The sequence below is a fragment of the Rhinolophus sinicus genome, linkage group LG03 (assembly GCF_036562045.2).
Source record: "Rhinolophus sinicus isolate RSC01 linkage group LG03, ASM3656204v1, whole genome shotgun sequence".
Lineage (NCBI taxonomy): Eukaryota > Metazoa > Chordata > Mammalia > Chiroptera > Rhinolophidae > Rhinolophus > Rhinolophus sinicus.
Window position 1 is genome coordinate 14,287,435 of NC_133753.1, and position 27,023 is coordinate 14,314,457.

At 34.2% G+C, this 27,023-nt stretch overlaps 1 long non-coding RNA gene across 1 annotated transcript in view; it reads left to right on the forward strand.

Annotated features, from left to right (window-relative positions):
* Positions 1 to 27,023, forward strand: part of LOC141570518 (uncharacterized) — a 245,798-nt gene that overhangs the window by 141,011 nt on the left and 77,764 nt on the right. The gene's annotated exons all lie outside the window — the stretch shown is intronic.

Below are 27,023 nucleotides of genomic sequence, written 5' to 3' on the forward strand. Positions count from 1 at the left end.
CATTTGAATTCCCAGACTGCATTGCCTTTCACTTTTATTTTGAAGGATGAAGAGATCTCAGCTAGGAAGTACCTGGAGACTTTCGGAAGATCCCTCAAGCAGAACAGTGTTTAATATATTACCCCTTTTTGCACACGAGGTATGCTTTAGTGGCATTAAGAAAATATTACCTTTGAGAGGTCACCTGAGCCAACTGCTCACACATAGAACTTTTCAATCGGACAGCAGCAATTTCAGGATGTCTGGAACTTACAACCCACTTTCACACCGTAAAGGGCGGGTTTTCAATATTTAGTGCCAAGCTCAAAGAATGGCGCAAAGAATAAAGAGTATATAAGGAAAGGATAGGGGACAAACAGACAATCGGCTGCCCAGATCTGAGCCACCAAACTCCCTCATCACTAGCACCTCGGTTCTATCAACACTGTCTCCACATCTCTCACCTGTCTCCTCTTCTTTTTTCCACCAGCTTCATTAAATTCTGTCCATATACTCCACTTACACTGTTTCCCAATTTATCATAATAAAGCCCAGATCTTATCATGGCCTTCCTGCCTCTGGAAGCTTTTCATGGCTTCCATTCACTTCCAGTCTGACTCTAAACCTCAGTCTATTCTCCCGGCTTTGTTCTTACACTCTGTCTTCTCCAATAAGGCTAAATGACTCCAGGCGACTGGTGGACCCAAGCCATGTGCTTGGCCAATTTTGCATTGATGACTAGTGCCCCTTTAACTCTAAAAGTGACGTCATTTGGAAAACAAATTTTGTGGTCACTGTATGTGTCATCTATACATGATATTGCAGTTTCCCATGAACTGTTTTCCAGACACAGTTTCATTTTCATCTAAACATTCACAGGAATTTATCTATGCTTTATCTCATGCAATTATTTTTTATGACTTTCTTTTTCTTTTTTTGTTTTTATATTTCTTTCCAATAGTTATATATTATGGGAAGAGAGAAATTATGGTAGTGTTTATGGACTAAATGCTTATGTTCAACCCCCCCCTCAAATTCACACGTTAAAATATTAACCCTCAATATGATTGTATCTGGAGACAGGGCCTGTATGGAAGTAATTAAGGTTAGGTGAGGTCATAAGAATAGGGTGCTGATCCTACAGAGTTAGTGTCATTGTAAGAAGAGACCTGAGAGCGTTCTCTCTCTCTCTCTTTCTCTTCCTCTCTCTCTCATGTGAGGACATAGCAAGAAGGAGGCCATCTTTAAGCTGGGAAGAGGACTATCACCAGAACCTTACCATGCTCATACCATAACCTTGGACTTTGAGCCTCCAGAACTGTGAGATGGTATTCTGTTATGGAAGCCTGAGTTGACTAATATAGTAGTCTATAAGAATTTGTTTTTCATAAACATGGTTATATACTTAAAGTATCAAGGACAATAGCTTGCCCATAGTAGGTTCATACACACACACATACATACACACATACACACATACACATGCATACAAGTGTGCACACACTTCTGTTGTTCAAATTATAAGATTTTTCAGTTAGCTTCAGTAAAACTGTTGTATTTTAATAATCTACCTGGATCAGTTGGATTTGACTATTTTGTTTGCTGTCTTGATAAACAGATGTTTTCCTTTCAAGGCAGTGATAGCTGAAATTTATATCCTTAGGTAGAAGTGTGACCTGAGACATTGAAAGGTTTATAGTTTCTTAAGATATACATTTTAATAATATATATTTGTGAGAATCAATTATATGCATAAAAAAGAAACATTCATTTTCCCCCCAATCATTACCACTTTTTATTATAAAGTTGTGAGCCTCTGAGGAAAGAAACCACTAAAACTCTAGGTCTGCCCCATCTCTACATTAAATATTTAATAATTTCTCTTAGTTGTAGGTATATTTCAAGGCAATTTATCCTGGGAAGTTCAAGTTGGAGTTATAGCTTTTGCTGTCCCTGAATGGCTTATGCTTTGCCAGCTGCTAAAGCATTACAGACATTCCATCCAGGTCTTACTGGCTTAGTGAGCACCACAGAGCTAAAAGCCATCTTAGATACTGAACTATTTGGGCCCTTCTTGTAGGTATTAACACCTCGTTAAAAATGCTTACAGACACTCAGATGTCACAGTCACCAAACATTTAATTTCTAGACTCCCTATCAAATTCTGTCCTCCTAATGATTTCCTCAATTTATGGATTTTGTTTCCACAGTAGGAAGGTCTAGGATATCAAGTACTGATTTTATGTTTGTTTAGGTTTATACTCCTGCTTTCGAACTTGTAGTGCAATGCATGACTGGCCTGTTAATAGACAATAAGAGATACCATTTCACTAATATTATAATATAGACTATCCATAAATTACTAATTAGCAATAGATTAATGCAACATGAACATACTGTTAAAACTAGGGATTGCAATTATTAAATATTCTTTGTTGATTTGAAAAGTCACTTGTGTGGCAACGTGTTGTCTCCAGGTCATTGTTTTGAGCATATTTCTTCCTGTGCTATAGACATGCGGCTATATTTTCCTCTTAATGTGGAATTTTTCTAATTTGGGCTATGGAACTTTATAGACATTACTCAGGATTATGCTAAAATGGCAGTGCTTTCAAATGTCTTTCTCTGACTAATGCCTAATATGTTATCTAATTGATGAGGAGAGGAAAGCGAGTTTCAGTAGAATAAGAACATTTTTCCCCAAGTACTTCTATCTAAATCTGGCATAATCTGAACTATATATCTTTAGGATTACTGTAAAAGACTATAGTAACCTTTTCTTTAAAATGTTCTTGCATTTTCATGTGGTTTCACACTGCCAGTTCCTTTGGACCTGATTCAAAATGTCAAAACTCTCCTGTTTCCACTCTTGACTTAAGATAAATTGTTTCTTAGAGAAACTTTGCTTATAGGTTTTAAAATTTTTTGTCTAAGCTTCTGAAAAGAACAGGCCATGATTTTAAGTGAAATGTAAAGACCATCAGTTTATTGACACAGATTCTTTTCTTAATGAGTCAGAATGTCAAAGCTATGGTCAGGATGAGTTTCTATTAAATTGTTTAAATTGTAACGTATTATGTTTGCCCCAGAAATAATTATGCTAATTATTAAAATTGGATTATTATATAAGAAAACACTTTAGGAGTTTTACGGCACTCTGTGTTATTTTGGTTAAAATGTTACAATCCGCCCCTCCCCAAAAAATTCTTAAAAATACTCATATGTATATGAATTAAGGAAAGGTTAGTGATATTTTAAATTATTCTGCCCAGAGAAACAGAAGAAACCACTCTAGAGAAATGGACTAGGTATTCATGAATGGACAGCATGGATTTGGCTCCAGTCGTTAGAAACGACCAAGAAGAAAAGCAAATTTCTTGGATTTAGGAACATTATCACAGCGCCTCTGAACTGACAAGACCAGACATTTCTAAGGTTGCTGTAAGAAACTAAAAAGACATGAAAAGACTGAAACATTCTATCAGATTGCAAAGACTCTCCCCATCTTTATTATTTCTTTTTTATGGAAAAAAATCAATTTATTGCGTCCAAGATTTTAAAAAAAGAGAATATTAGTGTTTCCTTGGAGCACTGATAGTATGGTATCAAGATAGATTATTTTTTAAAATGTCTTAAAGGCACCAAGTAAAACATTGATTACATTATATTTTCAATTATTAACAAGTAATTTGTCTCCACAATAAAATTTACATTTGGTGAATATTTCATCAAGATATTTAGACCAATTTATTTCTCAGCCTCAGTAGCAAGGGAAGAGCTACTCTAATGTGAGCAATTTAATTTAATCTGTTTTATCAAACCATGCTTAACATTGAAATAATAGCCCCTGAGATTCTTTTCTCTCAATTCTGTAGAAAACAATTTATTTTTCTAGGCTGTGGTGAATCTGAAATAATGTTCCCGGGCTGTCTTTTTTTTGTAGTAAATATCTGTTCTCATAGGCTAATTAAGGAAATGTGCTTGCAGCAAATCAAGCACCATAGATTACAAATTACTGAGAAACTTCCAGGAATAAATGACGGAGTGAATTAAAGTGCCAGAGACACTCCCTTCAAAGTTTTCTGTTGACATATCCAGGAAATAATTTAAAAAAGAAAAAACAAAAACCTCAGCATTCACAACTAATGATAATAATTTAATGTGTACCATAAACTGTTAGAATTTACTTCAAAATTCTAAAGCAGATCCCAGGATTAAGAGACAAGACTTATAAGAAATATGAACACTACCTGAAAGGAGACCATTTGGTCAGGATTCAATTCAATTCAACAAACAAACAAGAATACCACAAATGACTTCTGAACCGGACGTTGGGAGGACTCTGTAGTCAGTCTTTAAGTCTAGTTTCAAATGCACTTTCAAGATCTCTGCCTTTTAGGAGAGAAACCTGTGGTCAAGAATGGAAGTGACATATTCCGAGGCATTCTACTATTGATGTTTTTACTAACCCATAGCTTTTGTCACAAATCCAGTAGATCTTTTTCCTTTCATCACGAATGAATAACACACATTTTTATACATTCTGCATGTTTAGTTTGCAGTGGAGAGCTAAAAGTTGTTGGTGCCAAAGCTGTCCTAGTTCTGGAGCTACTGAAGAGGGAAGAAGCTACCTCCACAGAAACTTGGCTCTGGCCAAGACCTTTGGATTCTTGAAATATATAGATGAATGAGAGTTAAAAGAGCCCTATAAACTTCAGTCCGTCTATCCAAAGTTAAGTTCAACAGTGATTGATAACAAATGATGCTTATCAGGAAGGAACTCTGTTCTCATATCCCAAAGAGTTTCCAAACCAACCCTTGTCACAAGCTGTATGAGACTTGGACAAATTATTCAGTCTCATTGAGCTCAGGTTTAATATTGTTAAAGCTGCATATCTCTTAGCATTATGGACAAGAGCAAAGTAAATACATTTATAAAGCTCCTAATATGGTGCCTGGCACATAGTAGGCACTCAATCAATGTTTCTCTTAACATCTACATGGACATTTTCATATATTTAATTGGGTGTTCATTTAAATCATCTCATCACTTTGTTATGCACATATTCAAAATTAGCTGTATTTGCATTGGTTTCATAATGGCTGATGGCAGATATGAATCTTTAAGCCTCATTCACCATGTGGACTTTGGAGGAGGGATGAGCAATGTAACTTTCTTTGTAATAAATAGGTTTCCTCTTCATCTTAAACTCTTACTCCATTCAGGATGAAAACAACTACTCCAGTGTTTTCCTTTTATTCAGGAAAAAAAAATTCAAGCAATGTAGGCTACTTCTTCTCCGTCATTTCTCATCAGAGAAGCATTTAATTGCAGGTTGGGAGGAACACATAGCATCTTGTCCTCAGGGGTTGTGTGTGAACATTGGCTTGAACTGCTTTATGACATTATCTCACTATCTGCAGAAATATTTGCTTCGTCATTTGGATTCTGGTTATATAGCCTTTCCTCTACACACTATAAAAGACCACTCTGATGCTGTTGGCTCTTAGTATCCTGTCTGCAACACTATAACTGCATAAGATGACATGGGTGACAATTTATGTCCCCTCAACGTGGATGAGAACTTGACTTGGGCTATCCCAAGCCACTTCCCTGGGATCTCCATGCTGCCGTCTGTATTCTACACAGCAATGTCATGGTGAGCTGGAGAACTCTGAGAAGCTTGCCAGTTCCCAGGCATTCAGGCAGGAAGGGGGCATACCCTCTTTTATTCGTAAGACCCAAACCTCTCTGGGATTCTATTCCTCCTCCTAGGGAAGGGGATTGGCTGCAACTTCACCAACATCTGATACTCTGGATTCCCCTCCAGGTCTCCTTTCTCTTTCTTTATCTTAAAGGATCTTTTTCTAGCCTGGGTAGTGGTGATAGAATTGGATCATGTATTCTTCAAATGGTACTGACACTTGAATGTGGCCTAAACAAAAACAAGAATTTGATGTTGGTAATAGTTTTGCTTAGATTAGATTTCCTTGGGGCAAACCAAGGTCTCATATCTCATGGACCAAAATGGAGCAGGTATTCTGACAGGGTAAAAAGGAACTGTACCTGCAAGTGTCAGACACATAGATGAATACTTCAAAATATTAGCTTTTTCCATTTCCCTCATTAGAAAAAGAAAAGAAATGCATCCTGAATTAGGACAGTTTTATTTCAACCATCACTGCTTTGAAAAAGACCAGCCAATGGACTCATTTCAAACAAAGCCAGATGTCATTCTTCTATTTTTCTCTAATGGATAGATAAACAAATTGGGAAATAGATACTGTAACTGGAATCAATCAACTCCTAAAGGATTCATTTGGCAAACCAAAAGGTATAAACTTGATAAACATCATGTTGCCATCCATGCAATAACATAAAGCCCAAATAGCATACATTCAGATTAAAAATTGCTTGCATGGAGTGATTATGACTTTTGGATGTGTGAATAATTAAATATTTGTACATGGGAAATGATAGCAGATTTCAGTTCATTAAAAAAAAGTCTTTTATATTCACACGAGGGTGGTAATACTAGTAGTCATTTTACTAAAAGCTAACAATTTACACTTTCTCTGTGTTGAACATGTTTCCAAGTACTTAATATGTATTAATTCTATTAAGTTTTACATCTCATTATTATTCCCATTTTGGTTGCCAGATTTAGCAAATAGAAATAAAAGATACCCAGTTAAATTTGAATTTCAGGTAAACAGGGAATAAATTTTATGAAAAACATGTCTCAAATATTGAATACAAATTATTCATTGTTTATCCAAAATTCAGATTAAATTTGGCATCCTTGATTTTCTATAGCATCTGTCCTCACTTCACAGGTGAGAAATCTGAGGCACATGTGAAATATATATATACCACTCCATGCATGTCTCAAAACTGAATTGTTCTAGATATACTTGTCAGATAAGAGCCCTGGTCAATCCCTACTGAACTATGTTCCTTCTGTTGTCTTCAAGAAAAGCGATTAATCTCAATTCATAGTTCCTCAGAATCTCTTAATATCAATTGCTGACACTTAAGCACACTGAGGAGCTGTAAAGAACGCTTTCCACTCTAGATTTGTCTGCTGTGTCAGCCATACTCAGTCAACTTGCTGTCTCTGGGTGTCTTTGTCACTTCATAAGTTCATTCAAATGTTCCTTATTTGGAGTATTTCTCTGAAGTATTAACTAGAATGTTTCAACAAAGGACAGGCAGAACTCTAATAGACTTTAACTCTTCCAACCAATTTTCAGCCACCTAGTTTTCTAGTTTCCCTTGTCACTGCAGCAGCTTCTTGGAAGCAGAACTATGACTGTATTTTCTATGACATCCCACTTACAATAAGTCATGATTAGGTGTATGCTTTTTAAAAAGTGGTATTTGGGTACAAATTTCAGGTTCCTCCTAAATGTTACTTTCTGTACATGGTTTAAGGATTTCACTTCAAGAACTCTGTACCTGACATACTTTATATAAAATTTGTGAGTACTCAGGGGTTATAACCAGAGACCTTCTGGAATCAGACACATTTACAACAGACAAATAATTGGCCTCCCTCTGCAAATGTTTTACCAAATTTTTATGGTATATTTTAGATGAAGGTATTTCCTGCACACATATTATTAACAATTCTGGTGCATATAATAATCTTTGCTCAAAATAGTTTGTTACTGTATCAATATACAGTTGGTGTTTATAATGTGCCCATTACTTCACTAAGTAGTTTCTATACAAAATATTATTGAAAGCTCACAATAATCCTTTTGCATTGATTGCAGTTATTCAATTTTATATAAAAAGAAACTGAATCTCAGCCAAAATCATACAGTAAGTGAGGGAGTAGGAATTCTAACTGAGCCAAGGAACTTAGCCATGATGGGATACTGTGTTCTTTACCGATACAAAAGACACTTCCCATTTGTGGATCACATATGTCAGCATATTTCTCTGGGCTGGGGCTACTTCATGCAGCACACCTGCCGTTAAGGGCCAGGTTCCTGAGGTTAGCCCTTTGGAGATGTTGTCCCATGCTGATAGAATCTCCATGAAAACCCATCAGGCATAGCACATTTGTATCTTGAATGGAGGGGAATAAGTCAATCACTCCCAACACTGTTTTCCAAAAAAGATTCTTGAATTTTCCACTCATCTCTCCTACAAAAATCTTCTGGCTTCCTACTGGAACTCCAAGGCCAGGGAATTAATATTAACTCAGATTGTCCAAACTAACTCGGTCTTCTACTACATAATATATGTTTCTTTTTGTTTTTTTAAAAAATAAAAAGCTATTACATATTGAGCGCCTATGTTGCTTAGCACCCTGAAATGTGGATAATAACATTGTCATTTTACAGATGGGTAAACCATATATAGACAGGTTTAGCAGCTTGCCCAATGTTGCACCTCCGGTAAGGACAAAATCGAGGGCTGCAAATATTCCAGTGTATGTTATACTTCTAACTTAGTGTCTATAAGCTCTTATTCTCATATCACTATCTTTTTTTTACATGACATTTATTTAAAACGTAGCATATCATATACACCTGTTTCTAGCAAGGATGGAATTCAGTTTACTTTTGATACTATGAAATCTTTCCAAGTGGATCCATTTCTAGTATGTCCAGAAGGGCTTTGTCATTGCATAGTTTAAGTTTTAACATTTTATATGTATATACATAATATATATATATATATATATATATATATATATATATATATATATATATATATATATATATATATATATATATATATATATATATAGAGAGAGAGAGAGAGAGAGAGAGAGAACTTTTTACAAAAGTTCTTGAAGAATGAAAATAGCATCATATTGAAACAGTGGAATATTTAATGAACTTTCAGTAGATGGTAATCCTTCAAGATTTACAATGGCTGGGGGGCTCTTAGAGGTATCTTAAGAGTCTAGACGTCAGTTGAATCCAAAATCCTATAAATTGCTGTTTCTTTGAAGCTCACTTAAAATAAAGTTTTCTTTGTAATGTTACCATTATAGAAACTCACTTTCTATAGCTGTTGCCAAAGTATCATACATAGTATTTATGAACCCTGATGAGTGTGTTTTAACATCAATAATTTTCCTGAAAGCTTTTTATCCACTTTGGACATGTGTTTACAAGATGAGCAATAAAGTGTTTTATTTGTAAATAAAGAGCTCTTTTGAAAGCCAGATTGAAAACATATTTAAATTCACAAAATCTTTACTTCCTCCTTTCTTTCAACATTCATTAAAATCTACTTAAATAATGAATATTATGTTCAATGTACATCATTTTGGAGATAGTCAATGGATATTAGCATTTTAAACTCAGTGAATAGGTACAGATAAGAGACAGAAGTGTGTCTGGTACTTTTTGCCTTCTTTGATGATATTCTGATTATTTAGATAACATGAATAAAATGGACAATTTGTATTTAAGAATATATTTGAGTTTAAATTCCTGACTGTGTAATTGTGCATGATTTCTCCCCTGCATTATAAAGAAACAGAATATCTATTTATGGTTTATGTTAATTGCATCTGGGAGTTAAAAACACTTGTAATTTAAATAAAATTAATCTAAAAAGCTGCCAAAATCTGGTTGAGCTCATCTCCTGAAAATCCTCTAAAGTCATGCTCAGTGTCTCTCCTCTTCCAGAGTGTGAATAGATTCATTATTTATTACAAAAACAATTTAAATTATGTCATATAAAATAGCTATCAATCCAATCAATGTGAATAAAATACTCCAAATCCAAAACCTGCAAGCTACTGACTAGAGTTTTTTTGGAAAGAGAACCAGGCTCAGGAGATTGCAATTTTTCCTATAAATAAGAAGTAATCTTCCAAGTGATATAGTTGTGCGTGTATTCCCCACCGTAGACAGCATTGGGCAAGATCCCTAAATACTCATTGTTTGAGGATCAATAAAGTAGATGAAATGATTTAATAAGAGACTAGTAACCCTGTGTAAAATATGTGGAAGTATAGGAATAACAAAGTAAAATCCTTCAAAAACCTATTTTACTATGAAAACAGTGACAATACTAACTTGTAAAATTGCCCAAATCAACTTTTTTTCTCTCTCTTTTAAAAGCCTTTATTTATTTATTTTTAAAGTTACAGTTGACATGCAATATTATTTTATATTAGTTTCAGGTATTCAGCATAGTGGTTAGACACTTACATAATTTATGCAGTGATCCCCTGATTAGTCTAACACCCACCTGGCACTATACATATCTGTTACATTATTGATTATATTTTCTGTGCTGTACTGTACATCCCTGTGACGACTGAATAACTACCAATTTGTATTTCTTAATCCCTTCACCTTTGTCACAGAGGAGAAAATATTTATAAATCATATATCTCGTTATGGGACAATTTTCAAAATATATAAAGAACTCCTACAATTCAACAAACGAATCAAGCAACCTAATTTAAAAATGGGGAAAGGAATTGAATAGATATTTCTCCATAGATAATATTCTAAATGGCCAATAAGTATTTTAGAATTGGAGCTGAGAGAGTGATTATAATTCTGCTTTCAAATAAAGATAGCCTATGACAACACTGCTGCGTAATTCATAAACATGCCAATGAATGATGTTAATCCATTTTATTTCCTAGTCTTAGTCTCTGAAGATGTTCACCAATTTCCTATGTAGAGTAAGGCAGCTTGCTAAAATACATTTGTCCAGTTCTGTATATCTGAAAACAGCAGTGTGTTCTCTGATGTTTACCTGCAGTGGCACCTAGTATAAAAAATAAAGATGTCTTGCCAAAAACAAACAAACAAACAAAAAAACACACAGGAAAACTCACTAAATTAAAATAATAAAATCATACAAAGTATGTTTTCAGATCACAGAAGAATCAAATTAAAAATCAGTAATAGAAGAAAATTTGAGAAATGCACAAATATTTGGATAGTAAATAACTTACTTCTATATAAGTAATGAATCAAAAATGAAATCACAAGGGAAATTAGAAAATGCTTTGAAACGAATGAAGAGAAAGAAATAGGATATCAAAACTTATGGAATGAAGCTAAAGCACTTAGAGAGTAATTTATACCTGTAAATTCTTATATTAAAAAAAACCCACAAATCAATAAGTTAAACTTCCACCTTAAGAAACTACAAATCCATGAGCAAACTAAACACCAAGCAAGCAAAATTGAGGAAACAATGATGATTAGAACAGAACTTAATGAAATAGAGAATAGAAAAAAATGGAGAAAATCAATAAAACCAAAACTGGTTCTTTGAAAAAAATTATAATTGACAAACTTTTTTTTTTTTTAATCAACATTTTTTTTTAATTAAACTTATTGGGGTGACAATTGTTAGTAAAATTACATAGATTTCAGGTGTACAATTCTGTATTACATCATCTATAAATCCCATTGTGTGTTCATCACCCAGAGTCAGTTCTCCTTCCATCACCATATATTCGATCCCCCTTACCCTCATCTCCCACCCCCCATCCCCCACCCCCCTGATTTCACTGATATGTGGTATATAAACCAAAAGCAACAAAAGAACAAGACAAACAAATGAGAAACAGAAACTCATAGACACAGACAATGGTTTGGTGGTTGCCAGAGGGTAATTGACAAACTTTTAGCTAGACTGACCAAGAGAAAAAAAATAGTCTATTGAAATGACTAAAATCAGAAATGAACTGATTTTTGACCAAAGTGCCAGAATAATTCAAAGGGAAAAGAAAAGGCTATTAAACAATTAGTTTAATAGAGAACTGGATATCCACATGCAAAAGAATAAATTTGAAATCAAGTCTCACAATATATACAAAAATAAATTCAAAGTGGTTCCAAAACTTAAATGTGAAAGCTAAAACTATAAAAGTCTTACAAGAAAACAGAAGTGTAAATTTTCATAACATTGTAATAGGCATTGATTTCTTAGAGATGATACCAAAGCACAAGCAAAATAGAGAAAAAAAAGAAATTGTGATTTATCAAAATTAAAAACTTTGATGCTTCAGAGGACACCATTAAGAAAGTAAAAATACAACCCACAGTGCGAGAAACTATTTGCAAACCATGTATCTTGTCAGGTACTTGCATTCAATATGTAAAGAACACAATCAACTTAGTAATGAAAAGAAAAAAAGACACAATCAAAAAATGTTGAAAGGGTTTGAATAAACATTTCTCCAGAGAAGATATACAAGTGATAAATAAACACACAAAAAGATGCTTAACAACACTAGTTATTAGGAAATTCAAATCAAAACAAGATTTCGCTTTACATCCACTGTGACACCTAATCAAAAAGTCTGGTCATGATAGGTGTTGGAGAAGATGCAGAGAAATTGGATCCCTTATACTGCTGGTGGGGACGTAAACTAGTGTAACTGCTTTGGGGAATAGTTTGGCAATTTCTAGCAGTTATATAGAGAGTTATCGTTTGACCCAGCAGTTCCACTTCTAGGTATATACCACAGAGTAGATGTTCACATAGGACTTGTACATGGATGTTCACAGCATCATTATTCATAAAAGCTGAAATGTGGAAGCAACCTAAATGCCCATCAATTGATGAATGGACAAACAAAATGTAATATAGCCATATAATCAATATTATTCAGACATAAAAAGATGTGAAGTACTGACATATAATACAACAGGAGTGAATTTTAAAAACATTATGCTAAATGAGCTAGGCCAGACACAAAAGGCCACATACTGGATAAGTCCATTTCAGATTCTGGACATCTTTATGTCCAGAAAAGTCAAATTAATAGAACTAGAACGTGTATTAGTGTTTGCCAGAGGCTGGTTGGAGATGGAAAGAGGGGGACCTAAAGTAACTGCTAATGGGTATGGATTTTCTTTGTGGGGTGATGAAAATGTTTGGAATTAGAGGAGGTGGTTGTGCCACTTTGTGAATGTACTAAAACCACTGATAAATCACAAATAAAATCAAGGTGCTTCACATATTTAATATAAAAATGTGGTGTGACTACTCTTATTTAATGGTTAAAAAAATCAGTTGCAAGACAGATTCACTCACAGAAATAATACTTTTCTGATAAAATTGTGGCATTGCATTGTTCTGGAAATATTAATATCACATGGTCAAAAAGTAATGGCTTGTCATATAAATGTAACTTTGTCAGATTGTCTAGGCTTCAAATTCCATGACACATGTCAAGACTGGCGTCCATTCTTTAAAAAAAGAACCTTGTATAAGGCACTTGCAGCCCACTAATAGAAATAATCATGAAAAATGTACAACCTCTAATGCATGTCTGTGTCTGTGCAACTCAGGGTAGAGAGAAACATCTGGGACTAGCAAAGCATGTGGGGTAACGACACCACCTTATATACTCTAGATAAAACGGTAAAGGCTTAAGAAGCTACATAAATGAAAAACAACATTAAAAATGGTATCACCAACTGAGTCAGAAGAAAGCAAATTTATTCTAGGCTTGAATGTTTTGAAAAGATTTCAATTTGTTTGCTTCTCTATCCGGGAGATTTGGAAAGGAAAACGAATTGATGTGTTCTCTCCTTTGAAATAGCTATAGTCAAACACAGTATCATAAACCATAATTTATGACCTGTGTTTAGAAAAAGTATATAAAACATTCTCTCGGTTATTTTTCTTGAGTTGATGGTTTTACCTGCCTTTATGCCGTCAGGTAATTACCTTTCTCCCTGGACTGTTTTGGATTGGAAAACACTCTGTTGGTGTGGACATTATGTTTTTGGCCTAATTAATATTCCTTTCCATTTCTTGCAACTCCCTGATATTCCTTTGGGAAACTGAATCTCTCCTAATGCATGTTTAAAACATTGCCAATCAAGGAGTCTTAACCTCCCGTAACGTAAGGTGGGTGAATGAGTGAAACTCAGCCATCAAATTCTCCAGGAATCATCAGTCTGTATCAGAGAGACACAAAAGCTGACGAATGATGCTCATTCATGCCTTCTGCAGGTCCCTGAAGGGACTGGTGGCCCATTTATTCTTATTTCACAGGTCCTGAGAATAGGTCCCATTTGGTTGAAGTTCTAGTTTTTCTGTATATCCTTTGATTCTTTGAGCATCTTCTTATCCTTTCAGCAAATGTCGTCTATGTGCTGAATTTACCCGTATTGTGTTTCTGTTGCTTGAATCATATTATTCCCCTTCAGTTTAGGATTTTAGACATGGCTCTGACCATCTAGGCTTATCTATCAACACAGTGATCGACTGAAAAATTATTCTACTATCCAGGAAGTAAATCTGCAATTGATATTGCTACTTGAGAATTGCCTTCTATTGTTACCTGCTTCCTTGGTACCTAGAGTTACAAGGGAGGCCACAAGAGATATCGATTTTTTTATTCCTTGTGATATGTTTCTTCCTTTCATTGGTTTGGGAAATAAAAAACAATGACCTAGGTATTAGTATAGAGGGGCATATATATAGGTGTGTGTGTGTGTGTGTGTGTGTGTGTGTGTGTTTATCTACATACATATTTACTAGTTGTTTAATGACAATATACAATTAATAATTAATTCAGAAAATATGTTTTCTTTAATTGCTTTATTTATTCAAAATCCATGAACTAATTTTGTGAGAATCATCTTATGGTCCCATTCCTAAAATTCTGAGTAATTTTTGGGAAAGTTTTAACAATCTAATTTACCTGTCAGACTGTATCTGTGTTATATTGCTAGTTCAAAATGTTCATTATTCATTGCAAAGTTTTAATATTGTTGCAAATGGCACTTCTAAAGGAGGATTTCCTAAATAATAATGGAAAAATCTAGATGATATATTCTATTTTGAACAATTCAAAAGTTGGCATTAAAATGGTTTTCAGTGAACAACATTGATGGAGAGGAAACATTAAAATAAAGAAACAATATAGTGGAGAAATAAATAAAGTTGTGGAAAGATGACCATACTCCAACCTAGGCAAAACTTTATTGCAGCGGGACACAGAATTAAATTATGGCTTTAATTATGGTAATTTTTAAGTAAAGATTGAAATGTGGTATATTACTTAATTCATGTTACCTTAAGTAAAGAAGAATAAGCTCAACATGAAAGAAGACTTTTTTGCTGCCTATGAATTCTTTAAAGACGTTTTTGTACTAATTCTGTATGAGACAATGGATCACATAGTGGACAATATCCTCAGTCTTTTTACCATGTTTACCCGAAAATAAAATCTACCCAGACAATCAGCTCTAATGCATGTTTTGGAGCAAAAATTAATATAAGATCCGGTCTTATTTTACAATAATATAAGACCCAGTCTTATATAATATGATATGATGTGATATGATATGATATAATATAACATAACATAATATAATAATATGATATATAATATAATACCAGGTATAATATAATATAATATAATATAATATAATATAATATAATAATACCAGGTATAATATAATACCTGGTCTTATATTAATTTTCCTCCAAAAGATGCATTAGAGCTGATTGTCCAGCTAGGTCTTATTTTCGGGGAAACACAATATCAGCCAGGAGTCTTTCAGGTACAAGTGGCAAAAGGAACTATTGAACACAAAACTCAAAATTCACTGCCTCCATTAATTACAAGTCAATAGGTGGGTTGGTTTGACATAGGGCTTGAACTAGGTAATCAAGATGCATTTCTTGATTCTTTTTCTGCTGTATTGTTTTCATTTCCTTGTGATCACAAGATGCCTTCTAGGACTTCCCAGGTTGAAGTCTAGGAGCAAGAGTCTTTCCAGCCAAAATCTCCATTAGTTTCATTAGGCTTGATAAGCTACAGAATTCCCCAACCAGCCACTGCAACCTGGAGCACAAAATCTCACTATTCTAGTGATGGTGTTGGCTCCATTGAAAGAATGTGGGTAAGACTGAAGAAGAGCCTCCCGGTGAGAAACTGGGAAATTCAGATGAACCTAACCCATTACTGTGTCTCTTCCTCCTTAAATTTTTGGGAAAGTTTTTAAACTCACACATTGTTCATGTTGTTTCGTATATTCAGGGGATGCCAAAAAATGTATACGAGTGGACACTTTGGTCAATGTTGCTCAAGCAGTAGTTCACCATAATCAGAAGTGTCTGGATGCTGATGGTAACTAACCACTCTGAGCACCTCTTGTAATTGCAGAAGTCAAACGTGACTTGTATTCATCTTTTGTTACTGGTATATATATATATATATATATATATATATATATATATATATATATATATATATAAAAATACCAGTAACAAAAGATGAATACAAGTCACGTTTGACTTCTGCAATTACAAGAGGTGCCTCAAAGCAGTGACCATCAGCGTCCAGACATGACTGCTTATGGCAAACTATTGCTTGAGCATAGATAACATCTCTTAAAATCTGTACACTTTTTTTGGTACCCCTAGTGTGTGTGTGTGTGTATTTGTTGCCGTTGTTTTTGCAAAGACGATGATGTTAAGTCTCTAATCAAGAGCCACATGGCACAACACAGAGAATGCACGTATATGAAGATAAAGGCATGGGTGTCCCTGGTGAGGGCTAGAGGCTATAATCCTCTGAGGATTTGTACCAATCTTTAGGGAGGTTTTGAATTTCTGATGACCTTGGAATGTCCTGGCTTTTGACAGGTAGGGGATCCTCCAGCTGAAATGTTGATGTTATTGCATTTTTAGCCATGGTAAGATCAGTGATGGCATGAGAAATGGGACTTTGTAAACTAGGAAAAAAATTTTTAAATAAGTGAAACCATTTTGAGGAACTAAGTGTATGTATCATATGTCTTTTTCTTCAGTTGATGTTTGAAGTCAGAACAGAATTAAATCTGGGTAAAGTATAATAGGAAATTATACAACACATCTACCAGTACTTGAATCTTACTATGTCACGATATCTGTATAATAAAAGTGGGTTTAGTCAAATTGAATCTTGATCAAGTACAATTACTTATAGCGGTACTACAAGATTCTTATTAAAAGCTGGTTTCATCAATAGGATGGAGGCATACTGGAAATTCTGACCTCAATATATATGTAAACACGCAAGTTAAATTCTTAAATGTAGCCATCAGATCTGACAAAGTTCAAAGCTATCTTAAAAAGGTTGTGATGACATTGAATAAAATGTTGTTCTTATGTCTTCTACAATTATACAACACGTAACATGGTTTATTTTTAATATATTTTCCACTGAAAGATTCCTTAGGTCTATTTCTATTGGAAGATGTTTCTTTTTATTTTTTAAAATCAGTAGATAATTTATGATATTCTGAAGAGGCACAGATACCAGCTCTTTGGGATGTTGATATTTTCACTTTAAATTGTGAGCTAATAGAATGCAGGTTCTATGTTTGCACCTTACCCGATGTCTTGAACATCACAGCAGTGCAATAATGACTTTGAACTGAAGAGATATAAGAGTGAGCAGTCACTCATGCATTACTGGTATTTCATACTTAATAATTGAATCACCCATTTCTTATATATCTTGGTACCTGACACTTCTCATATGTCCATAAAAAAAAAAAATCAATAAAGGATTTGTGATGCCTTTAATGGATGCTAAACTAATAGAAAAGCTTTGCTTTATCAGACAAATCAGGGCCTGACACAAAATACTCTCTTAGTAAATGTTTATTGAATGAATTCATTTCAAAGTCACCTTGAATTTGGAGCTATCATTGGTTTGTCAAATTCCTGGATACAAACAAATCAAGCATAAAATTGAGATAAAATATTTAGTACCTTATCTTTGGTCAAAGTTCATGAAATGCCAAAGCACATCACCTTGAAAGGACATAAAATGGAGGACTGGATGAACCTGAATTATAATTTGATTTAATTTATTGTAATCCTTCTTCACTAAGATGTGAGAGATTAGTTCCCTAGGTGTTAGGATGCAGTGTAAATAGGCTCTATTGTAAGAAAACTTTTTCCTATACAAAACCCCAAACCCATCAACCTAGTGAATTCCATGGAAGAAAAAATCATTATTATTGAATAAGTTACCCTTACATATTGAGGTTCTTTTACATCCTGAGCCTCCATTATATCTGAAAGATTTTCATTTTACAAAACTGGGTTTGCGTCTCAGTTCTTTGAAATTTTATTTTGGTTGAAAGTAAGTTTCATCCAAACCAGTGGTCCCCAAGAATAATGGATCATCAAAAGCACTGGGAGAGCTTTCTAAACAACACAGATTCCATACTCTTTTCCCCAGAGATCCTTATCTATTAGATCTGGGCGGGCCCTGGGGGTTTCTCAGGATGAGAAAGACTGGAGACTACTGATGTGGGTTCAGTTAGAAACCTCGAGTCCCTGCCCAAGTTGGCAGTTGTAAAACTAGATTTATACCTAGATTAGTTACAGACTAACTGTTTTTATTTTCCTTCGGAAAAACTTAGTGTCTGAGCTGTTTTTGTTTAAATTGTGTTAACTCTCGAATCAGGTGAAGGTTCATGTTTCTTTATCTCAATCTCTAATTATGTGTTTTATAGACATACATAAAATGTCGACTTTGCAGTCGAGCCTACATCCTAGTAAAGTCCCTTTACTTAATGTACCCAGGAAATTCAGAATGTTTTACTGGAAGAAAGAAAAGAACTTCATATAGAATTATTTATCACAATGTTCATTTCAGAGTAAAATAAAGCTTCCATGTTACATATTTCTGCACAAACAACAAGTTTTATTTTTCTATACTGAAATGCATGAATTATTAGCTAGCTGGGAACTGATTCATTGTTCAGTTATCACAGATGATCCAAATAATCTTGTTTTAAATGCCAAATACCATTTTAAGCAGATGTATTGGGGCTGTTTTCCATTGTTTGGCTCATTGTGTAATGGCAAAGGGGGACTCCCCTGATGATCACTGTAATCCAGTTTCATCCCAGTGCATTTCTGTTCAACCACATCAAATCCTAACCCTGCAAAAGCACTTGATAATTATTCAAGTTAGGATACCAGTGCCTAGACCATTTATACATACAGGCATATGGGCAAAAGTCCTGTCCTTTCTTTTTCATGTTAATGTCAACCTGTGATTAAAATGAAAGCACTCTTTTCAGATGCCTATTCCACCACATTCTTCATCACTACTTTGCCCTAAGCATCAGTAGATTACGTGGTTCCTTTATTGCCTTACTTTTCACATATGATTCCTGTACCTCAGATTGATTTGGAGAAAATAAAAATCCAGCTCTGAATTCAATTGAGTTACTTCAAGCCCTGATGGTAGGGAAAGACAGAGTTGATCAAATCCCAGGCTCATTTCTTCATATGAAGTAAGACAGCAAAGATTAAGGGATTTTTAATTCCATGATTTTTCAGATTGATAGAAAATTTGCAACAGAAACATTTAAATAAAAGTAATATCCTTATAATTTAGTTAACAAAATATAAATTGCTGTTTCATCCTTGGCATTGTGACTTTCCTCATCTTGCTTTTTTTTTTTTTTGTTCATGTGTTATTCTCTCCTTTTAGTTTTTTCCTTTGATTTTATTCAGGTATTTTACCTTCTGTAAAGAAATATGACCTATTCATAAAATTTGTAGTCGGTTACAACTAATTATGCATCTCAAGCATATGTTGCTGCTACTACTTAAAATTGCTTCCCATATTCATTTTATTATTTGAATATTTCAAATACCAATAAAACGTTAGCAGAAATAAATAAATGAAATTGTTTCATTTCACTTTCATTTGTATACAGCATTTCATGCTGCAGGGACCCAAGATAATTTGTCGATCTCAGCATAAAATAGACTCTTTCATGAATCCTATTATTTGCCTTCCACATTTGCTCACCTTTTAAATTTCTTCTCCTACAGTTGCTATAATCTCATGATAAGAAGAGGCAAAAGAGCAACCATATTCTGAATTATGTCTTGTAGAGGGTCTTGTATTTCAGATACACAAAATACAAGGTTTCTAATACATAAATGAGAAAAGTTTGAATGATAACAATTAGAATCTTAAGTTTTCAGAAAAAGTGGAAGCAAAATAGAAGCTTGAATAGGAAATGTAATTTCAAAGAATCATCATTTGTCTTTGAAATATCTACAGTAAGGAAGAGGTTCTCTTCATATTCTAGAAGTGGTTTGAAAGAGTTTGTACCATGTAGTAATGCCCAGTCCTATTGCCATGTTATATAACAAAAAGGAAACCAAAATGGAATGATATTTCTGTTTTACCTGCATTATTAAATGATGAAAATTGTTTATAGAAGTCTCAGGAATAAAATATCGTAACATGGTTCAAATTAATATCTTTTTAAAAAGTTTATCTCTCATTTTAATTTTTTAATTTCATGTCTCCACATTTTTATTGAGAATTTCAATTATAATTATCAGAAAAGAATAGGTTTTCATGTCACAAGAAACTGTTCTTCAGAAAGAACCTAGACCATGCAAAACAGATATTAGGAAAGAAACAATGTTTTTAACCCATCTAAAAATGAGCCACAGGATTTTAAATGTAACTCAGATCTGCTACCTAACTCACCTGAGAGCTAAATATCCTAAGTTTTATGTATAATCTAGGCTCCTAGAATCTTTGAAATGAAGCAAAAATTGTGTCCCTTCCAAATGATAATACATCTTATCCACCGACTTCCCTTCTCATCCATTAACCCCTAAAATATGAGTATAGTCTTCCAGAAGGAGACTAGCCATGAATATCACTATTAGTGATACTAATTTGTTTCCTTAATGTGTTATACAGTCAACCTCACTTTTGATTAGCCTATTCTGAGAGCAGGGCAATCCTTTATAGGCAATTTCCTGCCCAGTAAGAATGGGTCATTCTAAGCTTGGAAGAAGCTAGTTGGTGTTTTTCCATTCATCTCAGGGTGGCAGCCTTTTAAACTTGGAAGTGGATTTTACCTCATAAAGCTTCAGACCACTGGGTACATCTACGTGATCCAATAATGTGGTGGATTTCACATTGCACTGCTCGTGTTTGTTCTTATAAAAAGGTCTCTGGGTGATAGCAATCTGCCAAAGCTGTGACCGAATGGTACTGTTCTGGAACTCTGCACAGAGGTGTCAGCCAGTATAAAATGGCACATTTACCAACTCTTTGAGCCAGGCACTGAAATAATATTTTAGGTCTTAAAGTGACTGCCATCTTGTTATTAGATTCCATAAAATAGTCTTTCCTTTATTCAGATAGAACCAATAAACTTTAGAAACAAGCTGGAAATAACTACTCATTTTTCCATATAATCACTATTATAATGCAAATAACACTGGTTTAAAGCCATGAAGTCAATTCTAAAATGTGGTCTTTGTTTTTTTTCATTCCATGTTCCAACTCATGTATTCATCTTCTCAGACCTTAGGTAGATGAAAAAGAACCTCATTAAATTCTCCTGCATCTCCCCATATTACCTAAATGCTGAATGGCTGCCCAGATGCTGAAATAGTGTATCTGCAGCTGATGGCACGAACATGGCGGGAGAGAGCTTCTGTAACATGATTTCAATAGTAAAAACAACTAGAAACCAGAAAGAGAGCAGCACACTAGCTGAGGGGCAAAAAGGAATTGTCTGGCTGTTGGCGGGAGGGTTCACATCCTGACAGGCAATTTCAGGATTGCTAATGTTTCATAAAGGCTAAAAAATTGGACTGGATAGAAGTGAGAAAAGGAGACCAGCAATTTTCAAAAGTTAGCTGACATTTTGGACTAGATAATTAACTGGTGGAGTCTGTTGTGCGCATTTAGAATGTGCAACAGCATCTCTGGCCTCTACCCACTAGATGTCAGTAGCGCCCCCTGTCCGTTGTGAAAACCAGAAATGTCTCTAGATGGCCAAGGACTGTGGGTGGGAAATTGGCCCCACTCAAGAAGAACCACTCTGGAAGAAACAGTAGTGCTTGTTTCTATTACTGTACTTTCTGCTTTAAAGTTATGACCAACAAAATTTAAGAGATTAATAGAGTAAAGATAAATGACTAGAACTAAAGAGATCATCAACACCAATTCAACAAAAAAGCAATCCATTTGGATATTCCTCTTGCAGCATTCTTAACGTTTAAAGATATCATAATACAATGTACGCACATGCAACAAAGTAATGCAATGTCCATGGAGATCCATCTTACAAGATTGACATACAAATCACTGGTAAAAAGTATAAAACTAAGATCTATTATCACTCAGAAAGCAATACTCCATAAAACTGTAGGACTGGCATTCTCTCATTAGCCATGAGAAACCACTAACCACACAGTCTCTCTTTCTCTCTATATATAATATATAATATATTATATTAATATGATATTAATATATTATATATAGAATATAGATTATATTATATATAATATATGATATATTGTATATTATATATAATATATAAAGCCATTATATATATTACATATAAAGCCATATATTATATATATATACATATGTGTATATGTATATATATATATAGATAGATAGATAGATAGATATAGATATAGATATAAAGCCATTCATCATTTGAAATCATTAGGTTCCTCATAAAATTGTTAGGAATACAAAATTATTTTTCAAAAAATCATTAGTCATAGGCATTGCATTATAAAAGCATGAGTCTACTACTCTATCCTGTTTTGCATAAAATTGTGCAGATATGCAAGATCATTTATGTTGATAAACAACTTTTTAACTAGGCCTATTGTCTCATGGTCAGACTGATACTAACTCCTCCATTTCAACAGTGATTTTTACAGTAAGGCCATTTTTTTGGGTACAAAAAATTCTGAAATGAAATATCACTTTTCATCCAGCTGAAAACTAAATTTTAAAAAGCAGTTTTGTTCTGTGTAATCTGTGGCTCAAAAACTAGAGCAGCTGCTCTCCTCTGTTTACCAGCATTTTGTCACTGCCTGTGTTCTATTCACTGAAGATTTTGGCTTTCTTCCCTCCCTTCTCTTCTTATTTATTTGTTTATTTAAGCTGGAAACAGGTGTCACAGAAATCAGGAGAGAAAACTTCAAGAGTATTGTCTAATGATTTTCACCCAAGATACCTTGTTATGCAAGAAAAATGTAGCACTTATTGTTGGCCTCTGAAATGATCTATAAGATGCTATCTTTCGCCTTTCTCCCATTTTTTTCAAATTCCTAAGATTTTAGAATGATTTGAAGTTAATGTTGAAAAGTTGGATTATATATTACATGTTTTTGATGATCTCTGGATATAGGAAAGAAGAGTTTGTTAATTCTTAGCACTGATCATTCGGGTCCTGGGTACCTGTACTGTAATCTAGATTGGGATGTGTGAGCTTCAGGTGAGCAAAATGCCTTGGTCTTTGCATCCTTGGCGAAGCATGTGTCCAGAGGATGCCCAGAGTAGAACCCTCTGTGATGTGGGGACCCAAGACTGGTGCTCTGATTACCTAATCTAAATGTGAGTCTGAGAAAGGGAATGGGGAAGAGAGCTGTGTTTTTAAATATTGCTCTGGTAAAACTGACAGGACATGGTAGGCATTTTGGTACAGGAGATCATGGAAAAAAGAATGAGTCAAGAGTGACAGTTTTCAAGCCTTTGAAATGGGGGAAGTATATTATCGCCAAAAAATAAAAACAGAAAGTTAGGAGAAGAAACATGCAAGGAGAAAACATGGCTTTGTTTTAGGAACCTTATGAATGAGGAATATAAATGAAATCTAAGTGGTAATGGCCAATTTAGTGTTAACAGATTAATTATCTTAATTCCTTCTATTTTTGAGTAAAATTCTAATTTGTTCTAATTGTACTAGTTCTGTATTTATTTTCATAACTACTTTAAATAGAGAAATTACCAGTCATCAATTATATACTTGACAACACCGAGGTAGATATTGAAAAGGGAGGCAACATAAAAATCTCAATATTTATGTGTTTGGATACTTCCTTTTATTTAATAGTTTTCCAATTGCTGAGTTTGTGCCCTAGAATTCTATAAATGTAAACAATGAGGATTTGTTTATAAAGATACGCAATAAGACTTTTTTGTGAAATTATGAATTCACAGATTTGATAGATAAGATTATTTGATCTGTTTCAATCCTCTGCAATTATCTTTACTGATATTCCTATTATCCTCTCTGAGGCTAGTGGGAATTTTGATTCAGTTGGCTCCTGAATCACTGGCCAAGACCAACAGTCTATAACACCTTCCTTGCTCTCAGGATACTTTGCCTCTTTCTATCTCAGACCTGGATGTAAGTGTTTCTCCAAGAAGCCTTGGGTCATTTTAATGAGATACACTCTTTAAAAGTTATAATACAGTGACAGTTCTACAAAGTGTGTATTTTAAAAAGGGAACATTAATACCATAGTAATTTCCTACAAATATTTCCAATTCAATATGGTTTTTACTTAACCTCATCAGTCTTTCCAAATGTTCTTTCTCTCACGCCAAAAATCACAGTCGTCACGGACACCGATATCATTATTCATTTACTTCATCCCCCAACATATGTCACAGGTCTGGCATGATACTACCAACTCCACTATAGACACACTGATTAAAAGATTATTAAAAAGAGTGAGAGTTTTTGGGTTTTTTGTTTGGTTTGGTTTGGTTCTATACCTCTTTTTTTTTTCCTTTGGACATATGCCTTTGATGATATTTAATCAGTTTATTGGGTTTAAAGTGATTTGGATTATTTCTATTTTGTGTCGTTATGACAACTACCTGTATATGTAGTTAAGTTGTCTCATTTTATTTTTCTTCCAATTTTTATTTATAGTTTATTGTTTGTCATTATTTTTTATAAATATAAACTATTTGCGCCGTTCCAACATCAAGTTTACAAAAGTTATATTCAGAAGGGTCTGCCTTGTATTCCTTTCTCCTTCAAATTCTTTCTCAGTCTCCCCAGTTGGTAGTCATTACATTTTTTGGTTTAGTTTTCATTTTTTTAACATAAATAAATATGTATATATTTTCTATATATGATAAACTTCCTTATAGGATAAATGGTAGCTCACTACATATTCTTTTTCTCATTTTGCTTTTTTCCCCACTTAGTAGATCCCAGTGATCACTTCATAGTATTCTATAGAATCATTCCTCATTCCTTTTCATAGCAGCATAGTGCTCCATTATGTGACAGTACCAATTTATTCAACTAGTCCCTTACTCGTAAAAATATAGGTTGTTTTTAATATATTGCCATTATAAAAAAATACCACATTGAATTCCTTGTTTATATGTATTTTCATATTTTGCCAGTATATCCTTGTGATATGTGCCCAGAAGAAGAAATGTTAGGTTAAAGGGTAATTGTCTACATAATTTTGCTTGATATTGTCAAATTCCTCTCTATAAGGTTGTACCCTTTTGCATTCCCAGAAGCAATGTGTAAGAGTTATGGGTCACACTGCCTCATCAGGAGAGTATTTTGTAAAATTTTGGATTTTTCCCAATCAGAAAAATGAGAAATGGTATCTCAGTAGAGTGTTAATTTGTATAGCTCTAAGTTTGAGTGAACTTGAAGATCTTTTGCTATATTTACAAACTGTTTTTCCCCCATGGGCCATGTGTTCCTATCTCCAGCCCAGTTTTCCATATAATACCTTTATGGTGTGATGGCTGCCTTTCATGCGTAACTCAATGGCCTCGTGCACACTAACGTTGCCATACGAACCTGGGCGTACTTCCTTGAATGAGCGATTCTGCTGCATTCTTCTCTGCTTCTACCTCTCAGCTTTTGCACATACCTTTCACTTTGCTCCATGTATTCTATCTTCTAGGTTTCCCATCGGGAAACTCTTGCAAACTCAGCTCCTTAACATGGTCTGGAAGTAGTCACATTGAGCCCTTTAAGAGTGCCTTCTATTGAAAAGTTGGACTCAAGTAGAACACTTTCTCGTTTTTAAATTTCACATGCCTTCTACATTGTTGTAAACTTAAAATCAGTATGCATTGCTTATATAACTTAAAATAAGCAAATCAAAGAGGAAAACTATTAGATTTCCTTTTGAAGTCTTCCTTATTACCTAATCAGAGATATTGCTAATCCGTCGTCTGATTCCATATTGCTATCTATCTACCCGCATATCCATCTGTCTTTGTGTGCTTGGGCTGCCATAACAAGATATTATAGACTGGGTGGTTGAAACAACTGACAGTCATTTTTTTTTTCACAGTTTTGGAGGGCAGAAGTCTAACATCAAGGTGCCTGCAGGGTTAGTTTCTAGTGAGGGCTCTCTTCCTGATTTGCAGGCAGCCTCCTTCTTACTGTGTCCTTATATGTTCTTTCATCTGTGTGTGGAGAGAGTGAGAGAGCGAGAAAGAAAGAGAGAGAGAGAGAGAGGGAGAGAGAGAGAGAGAGAAGTCTCTGGTATTATAAGAACACCAGTCCTATCAGATTAGGGCCCCACTCTTATAACCTCACTTAACTTTATTTACCTCCTTAAAGGCCCTATCTCCAAATATAGTCATATTGGGGGTTCAGGTTTCAACATATGGATTTTAGGGGCACAAAACTCAGTCTATAACACCATCTATTAGCTGTCTGTCTATTCAACCACCCATCCATCTATCTAACTTTCTATTTATGTTTAATGCACTGGCTACTTTGCCTAAAACCACTTGCTTAATTCTGTGGTTTTTTTTTCCCCCTTCTAACTTTGCCATCTGTCATAGTAAGTGTTTTATCTCAATCACTTTGAATCCCCAGAATCAAGCACATAATAAGTGCACCAAAAGTATTTGATGAATAATGGTTCAGATGCTGGTCTTTGGGCATGTGATTTTGTCAATATCACATATATTTCTCTATTCTGTCCTGATTTCAAACAGAAGATTTTTTTCCCCTTCACATAGTAAAAATTTCTTCACCTCACTATGGTGTCTATAGATACCATAGAATATCTTATGACAAAGTCAGGTAATGCAGACATGAAAATTAAAAGAGATTTTTTTTTTTTAAAGTAAAACATAATATTGTCTTTACATAAAAATTTTCGAGACTGAATATATGATTTGCAGTAATTTTCGTATCGGTTAACTTGGAAGTTTAAATACTTTTTGTATATTCTCTAACTATATTACCATATTATAGTTTATAAAATAATCAGTTTA